Here is a 25,041-nt window from a genome sequence, read left to right as displayed (position 1 = left end):
GCCAGATACAAAAGTTCACTGGAGTGAAAAGCCTTAAGGGCTTAGCAATGAGCAAACCTGTGCCAGACTTTGTGTGCAGGTGGCCCTTCCTCCCCTGCGAATGCTGGTTCTAATGTAATTTAGACCTTCTGCCCTGGCACCAAACAATTCATGGAGACCACAGCCCTGAAAGGCACACCTGGAGAAGCTGACGAATATTTTATCGAGCTCTTCCCTGAGACCTCACTTAAAATCTTTACCTTTTGAAAGCAGATGAAACCCTTCAAGACAAAGAAACCAGCATGAATTTTCCTTGAGGCACACCTACTCAAATATTCTTGCAAGTAAATTTTTCTTCTCCTAAGCTCTAAGGGGTCCCCACAAAGCTTGCAAGCAGGGGAACAATGGGTACTGGCATCTTGTTCAATGTTGGCAAACCTCCTGAGCTTTTCCCCAAGGCTCCTTTTCTGTGACTCTGCACTAAGCTGACAGCAGCCCCTCCTAGCCTCACATGTTTCCCATAGTGTCTTAAGAGAGCCAAAGCAGCCCCTCCCAGTCTCTCTTCTGCTCCTCTTATCCTCAGTCCATCCTTGTTTCAATATCCTTAGATTAATAAACCTACACTCAAAATTACCTGGGCTCGTTTTGTGAATTTTTCCTGCACAAAGTCAAGATCCCACACACTACCAGTTGGCTTTAGGCAAACCTGCCCTGGGTCTGGCCCCCGTTCTGGTAACATTTTGAAATTTAGACAAAATGTTACGGCAAAAAGATATATGTGTTGACTTAGGATAAAAGTAACTAGTTTGCCTTAAGTGGGTTATTTCTAAATGAGTAAGAACAGACAAACTAAGAAGATCAAAGAGAGTTGTAGGTTACTGGAATAAAAATATTGAGAAAGGAATTTTATGTATAAATGCTTGAAACTAAATACATGAATGTCCCTATACCCTAACCCCACAAGGACCACTAACTATGGTCATTCAAATGGAAGCCGAAGAGGCTGTAAAGCACGGCCTCCATACCTGCTGCTGAAGCAGAGGAAATGTACCCATGAAACTCTCACTGTCCTCCTCACCTGTGGAACTTGTGCAACTTTTAGATGCTAAATGTAATTTGCAGTATTGTGTTCTTACAGTCTGGTCCACAGATATACCTTAAGGTTAGAGCTTCCAAGTGTACAAACAACAGAAATCAGATTAAAAATTAATAATTAATAATAGGTGGGCCATCGTAAATGAGAACCCATCTCATGGGCAGATGTTTAACTTCACCCCAGTCAGAATGGCCATCATAAACAAATCAGCAAACAAGTGCTGGCAAGGCTGTGGAGAAAGGGGAACCCTAGTGCACAGTTGGTGGGAATGCAGCCTGGTGCAGCCACTGTGGAAACAGTTTGGAATTTCCTCAAAAAACCAAAAATGGAACCACCTTTTGACCCAGCAATTCCACTGCTGGGATTATATCCTAAGAATCCTCAAACACCAACTCAAAATACCCTATGCACCCCAATGTTCATAGCAGCACAGTTTACAATAGCAACAGTTTACATTGCTTCCAATTTAGTAAATGAGTGGATCAAAAAACTATGGAACATTTACACAATGCAGTACTATGCAACAGAAAGAAAGAAACAGCTACTATCCTTTGTGACAGCATGGATGGAACTGGAGAGCATTATGCTAAGTGAAATAGAGCAGGGAGTGAAACACAAATACTGTATGATCTCACCTCTAAGTGGAACCTAATCAACAAAACAAAGAAGCAGGCAAAATATAACCAGAGCCTTGGAAATAAAGAACTAACTGACTGTGACCAGAGGGGAAATAACAGAGGGGAAGAAGGAGAAGGGTCATCAAGGAACATGTGTAAAGGACCCACAGACAAAACCAAAGTGGGGAAGGATTGAGGGTGGGAGGTGGGGGCGGGTGGGTGGGGGGAAGGGGTGGCAGGGGAGAAAAAGAGTGTATACCTTAAAATAAAAAAAAAAAAACAGCCATGTGAAAAAAATAAAAAAATAAACTGCAGAGGTGTGCAGTGTGCCCTCAAACTATCAGTAAATGCTATACTAGATGCGAAATACAGAGAAATGAGACGGACAGAACAATTTAGCCCACGCTAGCTTACAGGTTAGAAATGACCCAGAGCGGTTTTCTAATAAAGGCCTGTGAGACCCAACTGCCTCCCATTTACCTGCTTTTCACTTTTGAGAACATTTGGCTTTAACCTCCACCCAAAGTCAAGGTCCTGCTGCATCACCCATGGTTTATTGTTTAACGCAAACGCTGCCTCTCAGACTCCCTAAAAATCCCTTCCTAGCACTTGAGACAGTATTGTCTCCAAAGACTGGTCACCAATGCATTCTGTAGATTGATTTCTAACCTAAAGGGAGAAATGTAGACCAAAAAGTGGCCACATACTAAATCTGTCGGGCTCAGGGGAAGCCTGCATGGTGGGTCCTACAAAATTAGAGACATGAAGTAATCACACAGGATGGCCTGAAATTAAAACTTTTAACTAAAAATGGGTCATGGTGGGTAGTCATGTATATACCTAGGTCAGTATATTTTCATACCATTGTCAATCTTTACCTTAACTGAAGCTGATTATTGTCTTTTTTCCTCTACCATAACATAACTTTAAACTTCCAGGGTAATTTTTTTCTGCACCGCTCATCTGCACCGTAGCAGAGACTACAAAATTTCTCATTGTTATTGTCATCATGTTAATTGTTAACTATCAAGTATTCTGTACCAATGAGCGTAAAAAGAGTATGTTTCTATTTGTTTTTCCTTTTACCCAGGCTCAAACATGTCTACGTTTTGCTTTCTCTTGCTTCCCTGATCTATCGCCTATGGATTTCATGTAACCCCTCAGGCCTCTGACTTTGCACTGCATAAAATAATGCGTAGAACTGCCATTCTCCACATTATTTTCTCAAGCCATTGATATTTTGCTTCCCAGGAATTGTCATCAGTGTTGACTCAAAGAGATTCGTAAAAATTCTTTACATGTTTAAACGTTTCTTATGCTGATAGCTAAAAATTCTAACCTTCTGATCAAGACTTTGTGTTCCTGCCAACCTCCCTTCACTCTGAGGCCATCCAGAGGCCTGCCCAGGGCTGCCTCACCGTGTAAGGGCCCTGTTACCTGCCGATCACTTAGAAAATTCCTAAGGTTTAGCTGCTCTTTCCTAAGACCCACAAAAGAATACCAAATGTCTTTTTATGACGCTCTTACCACCCTTATCATTTAGAAAATTCCAAAGGTTAAGCTGCTTTTTTTAAGAACCAGGAAATACCAAATGTCTTTTTACGATATCACATGAGGAAACAGAGTCTTACTGAGGTGGGGCCACTCACCTAGAAGTACAGCCTGCAAGTGAATGCAGATGCGCCATGTATTGTGTATGGATACTTGGCGTTTATGCTCAATTTCCATCTATGTTCCTCTTACATCAGAGGGACTGAAAGGTTAAATACTACCTTTCCCCTCTTCCTTGTGACTGAAAACACATATGTGAATCAAATTCAGCCTCTGAGATGCATTTGTGTCTAATTCAGAAGCTAGAAGGGATGTAGGGCTGTTATTTCTTCTTCTGTGTTGACTGCTGGGCGGCCTGCGGCAGACCCAGCTTTATGTGAAGAAGCAGGTGTTTCTTTCCCTCTGGGTGGGGCTGTCACAGTGTGACACCGATGTTCATGGCCAGTTTACTTGTAAAAGCCCAAAATTGGAAAAAACACAAATGTCCATGAAGGGGTGAATGGATAAACAAATTTAATGTCTTCCTGGAATGAGACATAACTAAAGGATAAAAAGAAAGGACTATGTCAAAATCATCATGTTGAGTCAAGAAGCCAAACTCCGCCTAAAATTGCATACTGTATGATTCAAATTTTGAAAAATCTTGAAAATGAAAGTGAACCTATAATGACAGAAAGCAGATGAGAGTTTCTTACCATTGGGGAAGGAGGTGAAGAGCAGCAGAATAAAGAAATTACAAGAGGGCACGAAGAGATTTTTAAGAGTAAGGGACATGTTCATTATCCTCTTTATGACAACTTCTCTGGTGCATACATCTGGAAAAACTTCATAAATTATATATTTTCTTTTTAACCAAATCTTTTTTTAAATTTTTTTTCATTTATTTATTTTTAGAGAGGGGAAGGGAGGGAGAAAGAGAGGAAGAGAAACATTGATGTGTGGCTGCATCTCCCAAGCCCCCTACTAGGAAGGAACCTGGTCTGCAACCCAAGCATGTGCCCTGCACTGGGAATCAAACCAGTGACCCTTTGATTCTCAGGCCATTGCTCAATTCACTGAGCCACACCAGCCAGGGCAAAAAAAAATTTTTTTTAAGATTTGGCATATTTTATTTTTAGACAGAGGGGAAGGAAAGGAGAGAGGGAGAGAAACATTAATGTGTGGATGCCTCTCACGCGCCTCCTACTGGGGACCTGGCCTGCAACCTAGGCATGTGCCCTGACTGGGACTCGAACTGGTGACTCTTTGGTTCACAGGTCAGTGCTCGATCCACTGAGCCACACCAGCCAGAGCTAAATTATAGATTTTCAATATGTTAAGCTTATTATATTCGACTATAACTCAATAAACATGTTAAAATGAATATACACACATGAAAATATTGCTAAAATAGAAGTTGAATAGAAAACACAAAACTCAAAAAAGGACCAAAGTCTAACATAACTACTGTCTTGCCCATTTTTCTGCTTGTCCATCAGAAGGTGGCAAAAGTTCTCCCCCGCCTGGAGCCTTTCCTGGAGGCTGCTGACCTCAGCAGCACCCACAGCCCAGCAGGGCCCAGCCTCACCAGCATCAATCATTACACAGTCTTTCCCCCTCTCCACGCCCCCCACAGGGGACCGCATCTGCCCCTCCATCTATCGAAGCATCAGCCCACCGAGGCCAGTCCTCTGCAGGTAGTTTGTTTTTAACACCCTCTGTTCTTCAAGGGCTAAATGGCCACCAACTCTTCATGTCTCAGCCAGTTCACTTTTCTGGAAGTGCTCTTTCTCATACCCAGACTAGCTGAGACTTAAGCACATTCTGTGTATGCACCAGAAGTTTGTTTGTTTGTTTGTTTGCTAGTTTGTTTGTTTTCCCACGGCCCTTCCCCGGTTTATAATTCATTCATTAAAGCCATGATTTCTGTGAGAGCCGACCCCTGTTACAAAGCAAACTGGAGGAGCACAGCGCCCACACATGTCTTGTTCTCTTTGGAGTTTCCAGGGCCCAGCCAAGAGCCTGACACATCACAGATGCTTGGTAAACACTCATTAAATCTATAAGAGAAACCACACAGTGGAAGCCTGTCAAGCTGTGTGACACTTGTAGTCAATTTAGGTTCCTTGTAGACACAAAGGCATTGGTGTCAACATGGGAAGAGGCCACCACATGCTTGGGGACAACCCAGGGTCAGGTCTTTAATTCTCATACATTCAGGAGGCAGGAAAGGAACCTTCTAATAGCGAAAGTTTGGAACACGTTTTATTTCCAGAAAATCACAACCCTCCACAGGCCCACATTGTGCGTTCTGTCTGATCACCCCAGGCCTGTGTTTTGCCTATTCTCACAGATACCTGACCTGATAGAAACTCTGGGTCCTCAGCCCCTGGTAGCGTTACTGCCAGGGGAGGAAGGAGCACACCCTGACCTTAAGGAATCAGGGAATGACCTTTCATTCCCAGAGTCTCTTGTTTGTGGGACACCGGCCTGTCGCTTCTGAAGATGTCTCACCAGTTCATGATGTCCTCAGGAACAAGAGAAACTTTTTGTGCAGGATAGGACAGTAGAACCCAGCATCTATGGTTCTTCCATCTCAGAGGGGCAGAGAGTTTTACAAGAACCTCCCTTCCCCTCACAGAAGAACCGAGAGGGCCCCTTGTTGAGCCTTTATGTGAAGCTGCTCCAGCTCCTGGTCCCTGCAAGGAGGCCTAGAGCAGATGAAAGGAACAAAGGTGAATTAGTTGCAATGCCACAATGCAATGAGGGAGACACAGCACATTTTGGGGATCGACCCTCTAGGCCAGCACACTCTCTCAAAAGCCTCAGGAGAATGCTGAATGTTCCCCAGGCCCTCCCTTCGGTCGAAAGCAGAGAGCTCTGTCTGAAGCAGTACATCCCCTTGGCAGGATAGTCCTTCTGACACTGGACACACACTGCTCTGGACAATGCCTGCCTTTTCACTGGGCTCTCCCTGCACTGGGCAGCGTCCCTGTGCAGCACCTGACCTTGGCTGCAGGTCTCCTCCTGGCCTCCAGGGCACAACATTAAAATACACAAAAAACAGGAAATTCACACACAAACCTGACTCTGGCTACGAAGATGGAGAAGGAGCCTGATTTTCACCCCCTGCTTCACCAGGCCTTTCTCGGGCCCTCCCTCCTGCCTGCTCTGTTTCACCAGCTATTTTCAGAGACTTAACAAAAAGGTGCTGTGCAACAAACCTGACAAGCTCAGGGACCAAGTGTAACCTAACACAATGTTCTGTCAGAAATTTCTAACAGGAGAGTAACCTAACACAATATTCTGTCAGAAATTTCTGATGGGAGGTCGTCATGTCCCAGGCCTATAAACGCCATTAGCAAAGGTCAGTTTTTACCTTAAGTGAGTTCCGATCCCTGTTTTTATGCCCCTTGGGTAGCATAATTTTGACTCATCAGAATGATTTTTTGTGTGTGTGTGCCAGACCACCATTCGAGGGCATAGGCTCTGGGACCAGTGTGTGAGACCCCAAAATGCTCTTGTTACCTGGTCATCTGCATACACGTTCTCTGGACGGTAAATGTTAATTATCCTATACCCACCAATGTAAAAAAGAATCATGTTTCTCCATTTTTACTTGTATTTAATTCTAAACATTTCCCTGCCATACTTTTTCTCACCTCCTAATGGATTTCATGCACCATTTTTCATCTTATCCTGTAATTATAATGTATAAAATAAGATGTAAAACTGCCATTATTCATAGGATTTGAGATCTTGCTCTCAGGAATATGAAGTCAGTTTGGCTCCGATAAACTCATTAAATCCTCCACAGGTTTGGACTTTTCTTACTTTGGCAGGGCCTGGGAGCCCCTCCTCTCTCAGGGGTGTCTGTGCTGCTCTCTGCCCCAGGCCCGGCACCATCTGTGGGCAAGTCTGGTGACCACAAGAAAGGGGACCAGGCAGAAACCAGAGGCTGTCCCAACAGTCAGGAACACAGGGACAGGCCCGACACACAGACATGGAGAGTCGTGGTCCATCCACCTGGACCCGTCCCTCCGAGACCAGGAAGCCCAGGGGCATCTGACCTTACACCACAGTCCTTTCTCCCCGGGACACGCAGGACACCCCCCACTTCATACTCAGGAACTGCAGGTCCTATTGAGACTTCTGGTTTTGGGTCCCTGTCCCTGGAAGCAAAAGCCAGTCTGAGGACAACTTGAGACAGAAGAAGGGACCCCTCTGCAGTTATCACCCAGCTTGACCCCTTCTCACCCCCAAAGTCATCTCTGTGACCTTCCTGCTGGGAGCGAATAGAACCTTCTCAGAGCATCTGAGAACATGAAGCAGCCTGGACTCCCAGCTGGGTTTCTGAGTCACAAACAGAAATGATCCCAAATTTGGGGGACACCTGGGACTCTCTCTGTGTTGCTGACAGACACAAGACCAAGATACAGCAGAGGCCAACGCTGGCGTGCATGGGTCATTCCTTCAGGGACACATGTGTCCCCATAAACCTTGCTACTGCAAGTGTATTTTACAGGCCAGTAACATTATCCTCTCCTTAGAGCTTGTGAGATGCAGAGTCTCTGACCCACTGTACCCCTGCTAAGTCAGAATCTGCCTCTTAACAGGACCTGGAGACTTCCTCGGTGCACAGAGAGCGGGAGAAATGGTTCTCACTTCACATCAAGAGATCTCATTTTGAATGAGCATCTGCATTAGCTGGACAGCAGCTGAAGCAGGAGTGTGAAGGTGCCCCCTGAGCATCTCAATGTTTACAAAGTTCTGCAGGTGATTCAATGCACAGCAGTGATACCATTATTATGACAAGTTTTTTACTGAGGGAGCTCAAGAACTTGTGCTTTGAAGGGAAAAGTCCAATGTGAAACAGAGATGGTGGTGAGAGAGGATGCTCTGCACCTGACAGGGAGCTGTGGAGAGTCCCTGAAACCTACATACCCCAGGCTTGTGGTTCTCCAACACAGCATGTGAGTGTGGGCTAGAGTATGTATGTGTGCATGTGCGTGGTGGTCCAAGTCCTCAGCAGTAGCCAGAGAACCAGAATACAAAAGGACAATAAGCTGGTAAAAAAATAAAAAAAATAAAAAAACCCAGGGTTGCAATAATGAGGGCAGGGGCGGGAGGTTCCTGGGCACAGATCCTGGCCCTAGCCCACATGACAAAAATAGTCGTGTGAAATCTGAGTGACCCTCCTTTTCTTCCCTGCATTATTATGCTCTAAATAGAGTTTTTTGCCTTATTATAATAGAATTGTTCTGAAGGTGAATATTTCTTGAAAGATTTACAGTGAGTCAATAAACACTCAAAAATGTGAGAGGGCATTGTCCTTATTGCTGACCTAAGGTCACACTTCTGATCAAATCCCACCTCTTTGGTTTCAGTTGTACCATCTCCACACTGGAAGTAATACCAAGTCCCCAAAAGAAGGCACAGTGGTTGTGTGATGACCAATGGGAGCAGTTAATGAGCTCGCAGGATCTGTGCTCTGTCCCTTCTCTGCGCAAACACGTGGAGGCACCTGGACACTGTCGTAGACAATGGGACAAGAGGACATCCACCAGGGTAGCAACACTGATCTTTGTATTTCACATGGATGTCTGTTGAAAGATTTCTCAAGTCTCTTGAATATTCTTATTTGTAAGACAATAAAGTTATTTGCATAAGTTCAGTACTTCTCTGTTCTTTTTGTTAATAGGGTAGCATTAGAAACCTGTGTAATAAAACCAACACTTTAGCTCAAATGTCCTACTTCAAACTGATGTCCACATAATTAGAAATGACCTCACACTTTATTGAGCTAAATAAATAAAGGCCTATCTGGTCCCTCAGAGAAGAGGACGTCACCCAAAACTGGAGAGACTGCAGGTGAAGTGGGAGAGTGAGGCTTCCTAACCTCTAGTGGCTGTTAAAACTCTCATTATATGTTTCATAGAAAAATGTGCATCAGAGAAAACTATGTGGTGAATGTCATCTCTTCTGCACACAGGTAAGTAATCAGGTCAAATCAGGTGGCTCCAGTCCTGTGGTAGAATCAAGAATACACTTCTTTCTGAGGGAAGACATTTGATCAAAGGAAAGGTGACTGTAGAGAAAAATACAGAGTTGTAACGGAAACCTCCAGTAGTCCAGACTTCTGTGAGGTCAGACCCTGGCTCTGTTTGGGGACTCTCAGCTATTTTGCACCTATTTATAAATTTCTGGAAACTTTTACCTCTTCATAAATTGCAGAGCCTGATGGAGATGTAAACTGTGTCTTGGCTGAAAGAGATGTAGTTGTGTTTCCCTCTACTGTGCAGAAAGAAGTTTCGTTATGACCTAGAGGCCTTAATGTTCCCTGAGAGTCAAGCAACCTTTAGGCAGGTTCTTCCTGAGGGCAGGCCTCTGACCTCCACTTTCTCAGAGTCTTTTCAGAAATGTAATTGCAATTTGAAATTGTAGAGTCTTTCTTTGCCCTTTTAAAATGTACGGAGTCTCCTTAAACTCTTCTTACCAGCGTTATGATTCACAGAGTATCTGTCACAGGGGCCTGTACCCATCCCTTAAAATGTAATCCTACAGGTGTCCCTGTGTCTCAGTCTCTGTGGGAGGGGACAAGCCTAACATGGGTGGGGACCTTTAAACCATAAACAAAATAACCTCCTGTCAATACTTTATGAGAAGGTTTGCTTTCCTTTTCTGTAAAGCCAATTAGCAAACACAGATGCCTTTATGACTTTTTCTCCTGTTCTTATATCCCTACAGCCTTTTGTTTCAGGGCTGCTGAGTTCTGGCTCGCTGCACTATTGCATGGTCTTTCATAAAGTCTTCCTTGCCTCTCTAAACTTGTGTGATGCATGTTTTCCTTAGGCAGCACCTACTTGGGATTAGCTGATCCTCTCATCTCGCTCACAATGTGGATCCTTACTGTATTCTCAAATCTTCCAATTTTGAAAATCTGTCTGAAATTTTCCAAAGAAATATTTCTAATTGTCCTGCTTCCATTCTGAATTTGGGGTCCACAGCAAGAGATGACCTGAGTGCCCAGATTTTTCTGGGGACCAGGTTGCCTCACAGTGGCCATTGTCTTAGCATCTGAGCAATAGGGCGGGCGTGAAGCCCTGCGCCTCTGCAGCAGCCTCAACATCCACAGTGCTCTCCTAACAAACACTTTCACCGCACCTTCAAGGGAAAAGGTTGCAGAAGTTTTTTAAGTATTTGTCATGAAACCCAGAAACGCGAGTGAACTTGCAGGTCCCTGTTACATCATGCCTGCTCTGGAAGACCCCTGGGTGCCTTCTGTGACCTGGAAGTCAGGTCAGATGTCAGTGTCTTTATTCTTTGATTTCTTTGTTGCGATTACAATACCCACGTGCCTATCCTTAGAAAGTCTACAATCAGAACTTGGGAAATGGGAAAGCTATCTCTTTTCTAGTTCTGTGGTATTGTTTGTTTGCTTGTTTGTTTGTTTGTTGCTCTTTGCTTCTTGTGGCCTCTGAGGTATTTGGCTGAAATCCTTGAAGACTTGGCCAGAAGATGATTGTGGGTAAGTGGAAGTATGCATACAGGGGGACTAAAAAGAAATGGGGTCCGCTCAGCATCAGGACAAGAAATGATAAAGCCTGTGGATTGGGGGGTGTTAGGCATTGCATGGATTAATGGGAACCTAAGAAGACCATGCAGGAGATTTTTTAAGGAAACTCATAATGGGGCTGAGACATATAAGTAAGGGGCGGACCTAATCCTTCAGGGAGGGATGTTGACCCTGTCTGACCTTAGTCAGTTTGTTTGAGACTTCCAAGAATCTACTGTCTGTGGCTGTCTCCTCCAGTTGTTAATCTAGTCACTCTGCACTCAGCAGGCTGGCTTAGAGACACCCCAGGTCAGGGCAGAGTCCCTCTTGGGGGTGGGGCTATTGAGTCCTCTCAGGTCGCTGCCGCTCAGGGGAGTGGTCTGCCTGCGGCAGATGGCTGCTTCCGTATGAGGGATGAGTCCGCACCGGCATCCCACCAGATACTATCCCCATTCTCTCCCCAAAGTCTCCATCTCCAGTCTCTCCTCAAGTGTTTCTAGACCACTCTGCACTCCCTGTAGCCAGGGATCTACTGTTTGTGGCCACCACTCTGTACTCAGTAGTAAGGCTTTAGCACCACCAGGCCAGGGCAGAGTCCTTCCTGGAGGTGGGGCTATTGTGTCTTCTCACACTGATGCTGCTCAGGGAAGTGGTCTGCCTCAGCAAGATTGCTACTGCCATATGGGAGATGAGTCAGCATCGGGACCCTGCCAGCTGCTCTCTCCATTCTCTCCCCAAAGCCTCCATCTCCAGTCTCTCCTCAGGTGTCTCCAGTCTCTCCTCAGGTGTCTCCAGTCTCTCCTCAGGTGTCTCCAGCCCACTCTGCCCCACCTTTGCCAGAGACCAGGGTAAGTGGCTGCAAACAAAAATTTATGCATTGGCCCTTTAAACGGTTCTTTGCATCTCCAGCTGCCTGTCCCTGACAGAGAGCAACCCTGCCGCTTTTCACAGCTGGCTCTTACCTGTGTAGTTTTTGGACTCTGGTGCTGTAGCTAAAAATCCCCACTTATGGTTAGACCCCGCTCTTCTCAGGGGGTTCCAACTGGCTACTTGAATATTCTTCTGGTGCTGCCACCCGTGGGTGCCCCACCCACCTTCTCAAGTCTCTACCGCACTCTTTACCAGTTAGGTTGTGCTAAAGCTGATTCTTCTTTCTGTCTGAGGTTATAAGGCTCCTCTCGCTATTGTTCAGTTGGTTGTTCCAGGTGTTTTTTCCACAATTTAGTTGTCATTCCAGGTTGGTCCTGGGAGGAGGTCATTGTGACTTCCACTCACTCCTCTGCCATCTTGATCCTCCTCATATGTTAATACGCAAAAATTAAATGAAGAATAAAATCTGATATTATTTGAAGTCAAAGAAAGTTTTAGAGAAGGGTCAACAAAAGCTCATGAGAAAATTATTACACCTGATGATGAGGTTATAAGACACCTGGGCTGGGAAGGGTTTTTTGTTTTTGTTGTTTGTTTTGCTGAGACTACGGAGATGTCTATGGGAACATGTAAGGGGTAACCCTGAAGTGATCCAGGTCCAGAGAAAAGGTGTTGCTATCTTAGTACACATTGTTACTAAAACAATTTTCTTTCTACAGAGGTCAAGAACATCCTCTGGTGAACTTTATAGTGCACAATGTGGACCGTGCATGGCTGAGATGTTTGAGGAGATAGTGTCACCCCCAGTCCCAAGCCCACTGTCAGTCTGTCACATCCTCTGTTTCTCTGCAGACCCTATGAGAGTGCCCAGCCTCCCAGCCAACAGCACCACAGTCACAGAGCATAAAGACGCCGTGGTCATGCCCTGCAACACAAATGCAATTTCCACCCTGGTGTTCTTCAATAACTTGTGTCTACAGGTCTTCAAAAGCATTAAACTGTCCTGGTCCCACAGAACCCTAATTATAGACCCCCACAGGGGGAGTTTGTTTGGGATTATCAGTGTGAAGTCATCAACCCCATCAGTTCCTTTGAAAGTGGGCCCATTGGGTTGGATATGGCGTAGATTTGTTTGAAGATGAATAGATTTAGGACACTGGTTTTGAGTCAAAAATGCTCAAAACTGTGAACTAACACTTACATAACATGTAAGCCTCAACAACCCAATACGTTTTGGGGTGTTTATTCTTATCACCCCAGAATATTAATTTGTATAATGGACTGTGCACTTCCTCTTATTAATCTGGCTCTCTTCATTTGATTATTAGCCCAGCTTGAGAAATTTTTAAAATAAAATAAAACAATCTCTTTTCTTCCATAGCTCACTGTTATGACTTTTTGTTTAAAAATGAATTTAAAAAAAAAACTACAGGTGTGATAGAAAGAAATTCAGATATAACTTGGGGCCTAAAACTTGTCAGCAAAATAGTTTGTAGGTGATATATATTGCTGGAGATAAAAGAAAGGTGTAACCTGCTAAGCCCTAGATGGATAGATCTGTTTTCTGCTCTTAAAGTAACATCACCAACAAATCCCCAAACGGTTTGCCGAAACTTGTGGTGTCTGAAAGGAGGAAGATCTCTGAGCCTTAACAACTAAAGATCGTAGACTAAATCATGCCAGGAAAGAAAGAAATCAGATTTAGAAAAATCATGGAAACTTACAAAATAACTGAGCACTTTCAGAGCCCCCAACCCTAAACTTCTTAATCATGATTGTTTTTCTCTTTTCCCCCTTAAAAGACCTTAAATATAAACCACTGGGTAGTTGGGGTCTTTGAGCATCAGCTTCCCATTCTTTTTACATTGGTTCCTTTGAAATATGTGCTTTCTTTCTTTTCACTGCAACCTGATGTCAGTATTTTGGCTTCCTAGAATTTGAACAAAGAGACCCAAATTCAGGGTGGACAAAAATATGTATAAATTCATAGGCCTGTACCTTCACTTCCCTTAGGATGGGGAACACTGACTCAGGCCTTGTTCTGTGAAAACAAAGAGGAAAACATGGGGTGAAGTTAAACTTTTAAGGTGTGATAGGTCTTAGGGAGAGAGAGGAGTGAAAGTAAAGTCTTTTCAAATTCCCTGAGCACCTTACATAGGCAGGTTAAATATTTTATTGTCATCAACTTTAGCATCATACCATTATGTGTTTTTTTTTTAAATAAGAGATGAAGGGTTTTATTTTTCCTTATCAACAACCAATTCTACAATGACATGTTTTACAATTAAATTCAGTTCTGACACTAACTACCCGAAGTGTGAACACCCCACAGGTTCAAGGCTGAGTAACATAAAATTAAAAATTTGGGGGTAACCTTAACCCCTCAGGTTTTATAATAATCTAGAAAAACTTCCAAACCTCAGGAAAAAGTTTTATTTACTATTACTAGTTCTTTAGAAGAATATAACACAGAAACAGCTAAATGGAAGAAACTAACAGGACAAAGAATTAGGGGAGATGCATTGAGCTTCTTCATTTTTCAAGAAGTGTCCACTTTCTCAGCACCTCCATGTGTTTAACAACATGAAATCTCCTGAATTCTATGTTTATGATTTTCTTTATGGAGTTTTCGTATGTTGGCATAAGTGATTAAATAATTGGCCATTGATAATTGCCTCTAACTCCTCTGCCTTCTCAGAAGATTGAAGCATTGGGCTGGGGGTGGGTATAAAAGGGGCCACATACTGAACCTGACAAGCTCAGAGGGGGCCTTCTAAACTTACAAGCCTAAAGTAACCACGTAGAAAGGTCTGAAAATAAACTAAAATTGAGTCGTGGCAAGCAGTCATGTTTTAGGCTCGTCTCTTCCTAGGCAAAGGTCAACCTTTACCTCAGCTGAGACTTTCTATTGTCTTTTTGCATCTACGATATCATATGTTTCAATGTCAAGGTAATTTTTCATCTCATCCCTCACTGTACCAGAGCAGAAACCACAAAATCGCTCATATTGTTATTGTCATCATGTTAACTATTAACTGCTGAGTATTCTGTACCCAACAATATTAAAATGTACATGTTTATTTGTTTTAATTATCATTCAATTCCAAAGATTACCCCAAAATGCTTTTATCTGTCTCCCTAATCTATGACCAATATATTTCAGGTGACCTCTTATGCCTCCTCTTTTGATTGTACTGTGTAAAGTAAGGGGCAAACCTGCCATCCTCTGGAGCATTTTCTCGATCTTTTGAGATTCTGCTTCTGGGCAACTGTCATCCTTTTGACTCAAATAAACCCATAAAAATTTCTTACTGATTTGAACACTTCTTATATTGATATTTGCTTGGCATAGTGCAGCAAAATTCCAGAAAAGCCCACACAGGATGACTTAGAAGTATAGTGTCAGATCACATGGAGGGGACATCTAATCTACTGATGACGGTCTTAAAATCAGAACCTATCCCATTCAAATTAGGGAGTGTTTTGGAGGAACAGATATTTTTACTGGACAATTCAGCACAAATTCACCTATTAGAGAGAAATTGTCTTGAAATTCATGATGCTCACATATCCTTTTTCCAAAAGGGTGAAATGTACTTAGAACTAAATGATTTGGATACTGAACCAACTGGAAAAATAATTGTAAGTAAACTTTCACAAGAGAAAAATAATCTTGAAGCTAGATGTTTCTCACAAGATACTCCTTCCAGTACAGAAACTGATAAGATCAACTCAGTCACTCCAATTAGAATAACTGTTCATAATACTTTGCTTCTATCTAATATTCACCATTATCCTTTAAGATCTGATTCACTAGCTGGAATTAGGTTTATTTTACAGAATTACTTATAATTCCATGTACAAGCTTCTGTAATCCTTCTTTTCTTCCAGTAAAGAAACCAAATGAAAAATGATAAACAGTTATACACAATTTCAGAACTATAAATAAGGTAGTTTTTCTCAGCCCTGGCTTGTGTGGCTCAGTGGATTGAGGGACCTTGAAAAACCAAAGGGTCGATTCCCAGTCAGGGCACACGCCTGGGTTGCGGGCCAGGTCCCCAGTAGGGGGTGCATGAGAGGCAACCACAGATTGATGTTTTCTCTTCCTCTTTTTCTCCCTCCCTTCCCCTCTTTCTAAAAATAAATAAATAAATAAATAAAATCTTTTTTTTAAAAAAGATAGTTTTTTCAGGCATCCTGTGGTTCTAAATCCATATAACTTATCAGTCATTCCTGGGAACTGCCAATATTTTCCAGGACTAAATATCTGTAGTGTCTTTGTCAGCATTCCAGTAAAAAGACAGTCAGTATCTCTTTGTCCACACCAGAAACGCTCACCAATTTACTTGGAATGTGATGATGCAGGGATATACAGAGAGTCAGTCCCAACTATTTCTTGCAGATATTAAAAGCTGATTTATATAATCTTAAACTTCCTAGAAATTCCACTTTAATCGTTTATGTGGATGCTATACTTTCATGTTCTAGGACATTACTTGACTCCCAAAATGACATAATTTACCTAGTATAGCAGGAAGTTACAAAGAACATCAGGTTTCAAAAGATAATCTTTAATTTTACTTACCTCGAGTAAAAGAACTTGGCCATCTTATACCTAAAGTTAACTCTGGTATACCTAAAAATTAACTATAGGTAACATCACCAACTTTAGGTATAAAGTTTATACCTAAAAATTAACTCTGAAACACTCAGAGGAATTTTATCTTTTTTCTTCTGAAAACAAGAAAGCAGCTTAGAGAATTTCTAGGTTTGAACAGATAATGTCACAACTGAGTTCCATAATTTCGTAACAGCCCAGCTTCTGTATGTCCAATTAAACTCATATTGACCTGATCCAGTTCGGTGAAACCCAAAAGGAAAACATTCTGAAAAATCTCTCAAGAATTATCTGAAGCTCTCATTCTAGGGTACCTTAAGGATAAACTCACCAACATTTTACACATAAAAATAAAGGAAATACTTTGGAAGTTTTAACTCAAAAACATAGAGATCACCATAAACCTATTGGATACGACAGTCAGCAATTAGGCTCAGTAGCCAAAAAGCTCCCTCTCTGCAATGAAAGCCGTCTCTCCTACAGACACATTATGCAAACAGGCAGAAAAGATAGCTATGGGTTCTCCTTTGTTTATGTTCCTCATTTGTTGAATCTCCACTGAATTCTCATCATACTCAACAGTGTCAGTTGACTGGCTTTCTGTGCCTAATATTGCATTAACTTGATGTAAAATCTTAACTGAGCAATTTGCTACCTTCTTGCAAGAGAGAGACATCCACAACTGTGTCTTGGCCACTGATCTACTTCTTGTTCCTAAAAATAGTTTACAGAAAACTTTTGGATGATGATGGCTTCATTTGCTTACAAATGGATGTGTGAAAGATGAACAGGAATGTTATCAAGTTGAATATGCAGTAACTCCTGTGGTGCACATGATCTAATATTCTTAACTTACTGAATAAGAAATGGCCAACAAGCTGAATTAACAGCTCTAACTCAGACCTGTCAATTTGCCAAAAATCAAACAGCCCAATATATGCACGAATCATAGCTAGAACCTTAGCCTAGCCCAAAACAATAGAATGTTGTAAAAGCGGTGAGGCTTTTCAACTTTCTCAAGACAATGCATGAAGGACAGAAAATACGTTGCAGCAATATTAGATGTCATACAGAAATAGAAACAATTGGTAATTATTAAAATTCTAGAACATTCTAAAGCTGCTACTGTGAAAGCAAAAAGAAAAATCTTTTAGCTGATGCTTGTTCACTTCTTGATTTCCTCCCCTCATCACTAGAACAACAGCTTCTTACGTGACTCTCAGGGTTACTTTTGTGTCCCTACAACCACTGTAAGTTTGTGTAGAATGTGAGCTCATTGTTCTAAAAGGCCATTAACTCACCTGTGTTAATTGCACATTATAAAGTGAGTGCAGCCCCTTTAGTTTCACTGTCTATAAACTGTGAGTAATTTCAGTCATCTCAACATGAAGGACTCATGTAAGGATGGGCCTCCTTCCTGATACCTATTGCTATGTAACAAAAGACCCCAGACTTAAAATTGCTAAATGTCTAAAACAATGAAGAACCTGGAAATAACAAAGCAGTCATGATTGAAAATGATTTTTTTACAAGGTACTAAAGACACAAAGTTCTGGGTGAAATTCTCTGGGGAAGGGACCCTGGGATGCTTTGGAAGGGTCTGCTCTCCTGGGTTTTTACAACTCTACTCAGTCTCTGGAACAACTGGAGAAAACTGCACTGTTCTCACACTGTGTTTCAGAGAAAAAAACAAAAAACAAAAAACAGGTTCTTACTGGAATAGTCACTTAAAAAGGTACAAGACACAGTTGAACTATTCTGTCATCCTGTGTACTTACCTACACATGCTACATGGATTAGACGCATGCAAGACTGGTTCTTTTTACTGCACATTGTTTCTCTGAGATATTCTTGGCATGTGTGGACTTACTCCACTTGCTGCCGTCACTACAAGATTTTTATACTTTCTCAAGAAAAAAAAACACATTTATTAAAGACAAGATCATTGTCTGCCTATAAGACATGATTTAAATATTTTGAAAGACAAAGGTCATTACCTGTGTAAAAGCATATAACACTTTTCAAAGGGCAATGTGTTTATAATTATTTTTTATTTTTAAAAGGATTTTAAAGTTAATTTTAAATTATAAAAGCAATACAAGTCATAATGTCAAGTTACATAGGTTTCCCTTGCCTTTAGGCTGACTTCTTGAGGGTTTTTTTGTTTTGTTTTTTTTATTGTTCAAGTACAGTTGTCTCCATTTTCCCCCTCCACTCCCACCCGCCCCACCCATCACCACCTCCCACCCTCAAACCTATCCCCTTTGGCTTTGTCTCTGTGTCCTTTATACATGTTCTTTGACAACCCTTCCCTTTCTTTTCCCCACTATCCCCCTCCCTGGTCCCCCCTGGTTACACTCATTTTGTTCTTTATTTCAATGTCACTGGTTGTATTTTGCTTACTTGTTTGTTTTGTTGATTAGGTTCCACTTATAGGTGAGATCATATGGTATTTGTCTTTCACCCTTTGGCTTATATTTCACTTAGCACAATGCTCTCCAACTCCATCCATGCTGTCGCAAGGGGTAGAAGCTCCATCTTTCTGCTGTGTAGTGTTCCACTGTGTAAATTTACCACAGTTTTTTGATCCACTCATTTACTGACAGACATTTAAGTTGCTTCCAGGACTTGGCTATTGTACATTGTGCTGCTATGAACATTGTGGTACATAGGTTCTTTTGAACTGAGGTTTCAAGGATTTTTAGGGCATAATCCCAGCAGTGGAATTGCCAGGTCAAAAGGCAATTCAATGTTTAGTTTTTTGAGGAAATGCCACACTGTTTCCCACAGTGGCTGCACCAGTCTACATTCCCTCCAGCAGTGTACTAGGATTCCCTTTTCTCCACAACCTCGCCCACACTTGTTGTTTATTGATTTGTTTATGATGGCCATTCTGACTGGTGTGAAATCGTATCTCACTGTGGTTTTAATTTGCATTTCTTTGATGGCTAGTGATGATAAACATCCTTTCATATGTCTCTGGGCCTTGTGTGTGTCCTCCTTGGAGAACTGTCTGTTCCGGTCCTTTGCCCATTTTTTAATTGGGTTGTTTGTCTTCCTGGAGTGGAGTCATGTTAGTTCTTTATGTATTTTGGATATCAAACCCCTGTCTGAGGTATCATTGGAAAATATATTTTCCCATGTGGTTGGCTCCCCTTTCATTTTTCTGATATTTTCTTTAGCTATGCAGAAGCTTCTTGTTTTGATGAAGTCCTATTTGTTTATTCTTTCCTTTATGTCCCTTGCTCTAGGGACATATCAGTGAAAATATTGCTGCGTGGAATAGCTGAGATTGTTCTGCCTATGTTCTCCTCTAGGACTTTTATGGTATTGCAACTTATATTTAAATCTTTTATCCATCTTGGGTTTGTTTTTGTGTATGGTGTACCCAGCTTCATTTTTTTGCATGTAGCTGTCCAGATCTCCCAACACCATCGGTTGAAAAGGTTATTTTTACTCCGTTTTATGCTACTTCCCCCTTTGTCAAATATTAATTTATCATAGAGGCTTAGGTCTATTTCTGGGCTCTCTATTCTGTTAAAGGAGGGAGTCACTGGTGCTAGTCAAAGGGGGAGGGGAAGTAGAGGGATCAATTGTTCCAAACATGGATATGGTCTTCATAGGCAGGATGGTTTTTTTGAAAGAAAGAAAATCATATTTCATGACGCACAGGTACCAAACAGTGAAACCAAACACTTGATTTGAGGAATCCATTCGGTGGGTGTGCACTTTCATACATGGGTGACAAGTAACCACAAAAAAGCATCAACAATGGTCAGAGCACAGGGTCAAGAGAAGGTGGGCGTGTAGGAATGGGAAGGAGAGAGAATGCAACCCTAAACAGAGGTAGCAGAGAACCATGCTCCTGCTTATTCCCAAGAGCACAGCAGCCCGCAATGGAGGGCTTGATGACCCCAGGGAAACAAGAGATGGGGTGCTGTGCAAGGGGTAAGAGGCAGACCGAGGTGAGAAAAACACTAGCAGCCACTGAGGGGCCAAAATTCTAGAAAGCCAGGAGGGATGGGAAGGCATGGGGACTGCGCGGTCTGGCTGGTGGCTGGAGAGGAGGCAGGAGGTGAGACCAAAGAGAGAGGAAGTTAGGGGCACAGAGACAGATCAAAGAGGGGGAAGGGTAAGAAAGGCAGGCAGGCTGGGTGGCAGTGCCCAGAGTGAGGGCTGAGGTTTTCAGTGTCTGGCTCAGACCGGGGCAAGAGTTTGTTGCTGCTCCTCTCCCAAGGCGGGTCTGGGTCAGGCAGATGCAGTTTTACCCAGAAGCACCTTAGAAATGCAAAATATCACCTTCCCAGTCCTCCAAGTCTCCTTATCCTGAGGCTGTAATTGGCTGTCAGTGCCTGGAAAAGATGTTATCAAGTGCAGGCTGAGAAGCTTCTTGGTGGGGAGTGTTAAGGTACCTGTTAAGAGGGGATAGAAGCAGCATGTCTTTGGAAGTTGCTGAGTCTTTGGATTTTTTTTAAATTGAAATTGTATTAAATATGTTGAAATTGAAGTCTTTCAGTTCGTAAACATAGATGTTTTCCCATTTATTAGGGTTTTGTTTTGTTTTGTTTTTACTTTCAGAAACATTTGGTAGTTTTCAGTGAATACATCTTCCATGTACTTGGTGAATTTTTTCCTAAGTATTTCATTCTTTCTGATACTATTGTAAATGAAACTGTTTTACTGATTCCTTTTAGGGTTAGTTCATTATTTGTAAAGAAATGGCAATGATGCTGAATGTTGATTTTGTCTTTAGAAACGACTGCATTTATTAATTCTAACAGTTTTTAGTATGGAAGGCAGAATCTTTAGAATTTTCTACATTTAGATTAAATGTTTTCCCTGACTGGTGTGGTTCAGTTGGTTGGATATTGTTCTGTGAAATGAAAGGTCGCTGGTTCATTTCCTAGCCAGGGCACATGCCTGGATTGTGGGCTCGGTAACCAGTTGGGGCACATACAAAATGCATCATCCTATGGATGTTTCTCTCTCACATCAACATTTCTCACCCTCTTTCTTCCTCCTTTACCTTCTCTCTAAAAAGAAAGAAATTTTTTTAAAAATTGAGTTTTCTATTAAAGAGATCATTTTTTTTTAATGTGTATACCACTCTCTTTCTGTCACATCCTGTTTCTCCACAGAGCATGTGAGAGCGCGAACTTTCTCCCAGTCACAGAGCATGAGGCAGCCACAGTCCTGGCTGTGATCTCTACCCAGTTGTTCTTCGATGGTGTACATGCAGCTCCTCAAGAGGATGACATTGTCCTGTGGCTACAGAACCTTCACCACAGACCTTGTCAGGAGGGAGGGTGTGAGAATTATCAATGTGATGCCACCAGCCCCATCGTTTCTGTGAAAGGAGCCCCTCAAACGGAGTGTAAAATATTAAGTGACCCTTCCCTATTTTATTAAACTCTGAATAAATTTCATCACACTTTTTAAATAGATTTGTTATGAAGGTGGAAAATTCTTTAAAGACTTACACTGAGTCAATAAATGCTCAAAAATGAGAGTTGGCATTGTCATTTCGTTGACTTCAGGTCACATTTTACACTAGTGTCCACTTTTGGTTTGTCTCCGATGCACCATCTTTGCAGTGCAGGAGACGCCAAGTCCCTCAGAGTAGGGGCAGTTGTCATGTGGTGACCAGTGGGAGCATGTGATGAGCTTGCAGGTGTCCCAGCTCTGTCCTTTTTCCAGGGGTCGTCACCTGGACATTGTTCTGGACAACAAGATCAAGCTAAAAGACTGATCTGTTTGCATAGTAACACTGATCTTTTTGTCTCTGCTTGAATTCTCCCCATAAATTCAAAAGTCTTCTTGACTATTCTTATTTTCATGGCATTAGGCTCATTTGCATAAGTTCAGCATGACTCTGCCCCTATTGTTAATAGAATATAATTGGAATTGTTGACACTATAAACAAAGCTTTGGTTCAAATGTCCTAATTCAGACTGATGCCCACAGAATTAGAAATAACCTCACCCTTTATGTAGCTAAGTTTGAACTGATGGCTACTTTGGTATTTCTTAGAAAAGAGAGCATCACTCAAAGCTAGAGAGGCTGCAGGTTAAGTGCAAGGGTGAAGCTTCCTAACTGAAGAAGCTATATATTAGAACTCTCATGTTTTATAGAAAAACGGGCATCAGAGAAAATTATGTGGTGAATGTCAGTTTCAGTAACTAATCAGGACAAATCAAATTACAGCAGCCATGTTGTAGCATCAAAAATACTCTTGTTCATTTGCTATGAGGCTTGATCAAAAATATAAATAAATAAAAGGTAAATGTAGATGATATAACATCTCCATGGAACACTGCAGAAGCATAGCACTCTGGGATATCAGATCTTGACTCTGTTCAAAGTCTCTCAGCTATTTTGCACCTGCATCTACATTGCTAGGAGGTGACACCTCTTTATAAATTGCAGGAGATGCAAAGTGGGTCTTGAAGAAAGCAGTTTTGTTAGGACCTAGGGGCTTTAAAGTTATTTCAGAGTCACTAACCATTAGAGAGTTTCTTTCTGACTACAGTCATCTGACATGTATTTTTAAGACCATACTTTTAAAAATGTAAGTACACTTTGGTAAATGCAGATTCTTTCTCTGGCCTTTTGAAATATACATAAATCTCCCAGAAAGTTTATTGCCAGTGTTACAAACATGACTATATCTGACTCAAAAGCCTGGGCCCATTATTTTGAATTTTAATCTTCCTGGTGTTCTTCATTTCCCACTCTCTGAGGAAGGGTAGGATCATAACTTGGTTGGGGACCTCTACAGCCAAGATGTAAAAGGACTACCTGCTAGTATTTTGTGAGAAGTTTTCCTTAATTTTTATTTAAAGCCAATTAGCATACACAGATCCCCATGGTTCCTTCTGTTTTTAAACTCTCTAAAACTTTTTAAATCAGAGGTGTTGGGCTCTGTCTCATGAATCTATTGCATGGTCTTTAATAAAGTCTTTGTTCTATTTTTAAATTTGTTCGATGCGTGTTTTACTTTGACATCAGCTGCTTGTCATTCGCTGACCCTGTCATCTTGCCGACAGTGGCAATCCTTACCATATTTTCAAATCTTCCAATTTCTTTTCCTATCTGGCTACAATCCTCAAAATAAGCACTTCCAATTTTTCTCACTCTCTTCTGACTCTGTACTCACAGCAGGAGGTAACCTGACTGCCCAGGTCCTCCTGGGACCCCAGGTGGCCTCAAAGCTGCCTTGGACTCAGCTGAGAAGATGTGCCGGCAGGGATGAAGGCACTTCTGCACCCATCTAACCAGCAACAGTGTTCTCATTCCATGTCAGTTTTTACTGCACCTTCAAAACACAAGATCACAGAGACTTGAAAAGCTATCTGACATACAACTCAACTCCTCTAGTGAACATGCAGGTCTCTGTCACGTCAGCCACCCACAGGCCTGCGCTGGACTCACTGTCTTTCAAGCCCTCTGACCTTCAGCTCAGAGCAAACATCAATGTCCTCCTCCTTTGTTTTTTGTTGTTTGTTTTTTTTTTACAAATTCCACATTCTTGTGCTTAGATAGTTTGCAACCAGAATCTGAGAAATGGGAAATAAACCTCTCCTCTGGTTCTATTCCTTTCTTGCTCTTAAGGGATTCTGGTATATTTGGAAGAGTTACTTGGAGACCTGGCCGGAGGTGGATTGTGTGTAAGCGCAGGTGAACACAGAGGGAGCCAGGAAGGGATGGGGTCTGTTCAGACTCTAGATGAAACATTGGAAAGCCTGAGAGGTTTGGGGGTGTTAGACATCATATGGGTTCCAGGGGACCTAAAGTGCTGTGCAGGCAGGTCTTTGGAATGGCTCAAAATAAAGCTGAATAATATAAGTGAGGGTCTGTCTTACCTGTTGAGAGAGGAGCTTCTTCAGCTGGTGCAGTGAAGTGGGTGTGTCATTCCCCAAGACTTGGGTGGGCATCAGGGGTAAGACACAAGGTAGTAAACAAAGATAATGTCTTAAAGACTCCGTTTTGTTCCTTTACATTGGTACAATTGGGAGCATCAAATGCACAGGCTGGCAAGGGACATTAGACATAGTATATGGGACAAGGGACGAAAGAAAGAAGGAGGCAGAATTAAGGGTGGTATTTTCCAAAATTAAAGGACGGGAAATTAGAAAGCAACCTCTCAATGGGTAGACGGTCTTAATAAGGTGGCAAAAATATTTTGGTACTAGGGAGACATGGTAACTGGGCAACATGGTGACTAGACAAAATGTCACCAAATGGTTCACTTTAAACTGATTAAATTTTGTTATATAAATTTCACCTCATAAAAATAATTATGCTGAATTAAAGAATCCAGATAAAAAGTGAATATACTACTTGAATGTCATTTATATAAAATTTTAGAGAATGCAAACTATTCTATTGTGAAAGAAAGAGGATGAGTGATTGCCTGAGGACTGTGGGTTTGGGGTGGGTGGGGTACAGAGGGAGGGCTCGCAAAGGCACGTGAGAAACGTTAGGGTGAAATGGATGCACACAGAGTGTGTATGCGTGTGAACACTCATCAGATTGTACACTTCACGCATGTGCGGGTACTGTCTGTCACCTGTACCTCAGTCAGGCTGTAGTCAGTACTTGATGACATGAATCCGCGTGGTGGAGTTAGGAGGAGAGAATACTGTCCCTCTGTTACTGCTGTTTCCAAGTGGGCAGACCCCGGGTGTGTGCCCCTGGGAGTGTCATGACGACAACAGAGGGCCTGTTCTGAGCACCCACGGGGTACCGGGCACCTCAGGCGCGCTAGCTCATTCAG

This window comes from Pteronotus mesoamericanus, unplaced genomic scaffold (assembly GCF_021234165.1).
Source record: "Pteronotus mesoamericanus isolate MK-2021 breed Mesoamerican mustached bat unplaced genomic scaffold, CSHL_Meso_final contig_34, whole genome shotgun sequence".
Taxonomy (NCBI): Eukaryota; Metazoa; Chordata; class Mammalia; order Chiroptera; family Mormoopidae; genus Pteronotus; species Pteronotus mesoamericanus.
This window is presented reverse-complemented; position numbering follows the sequence as displayed.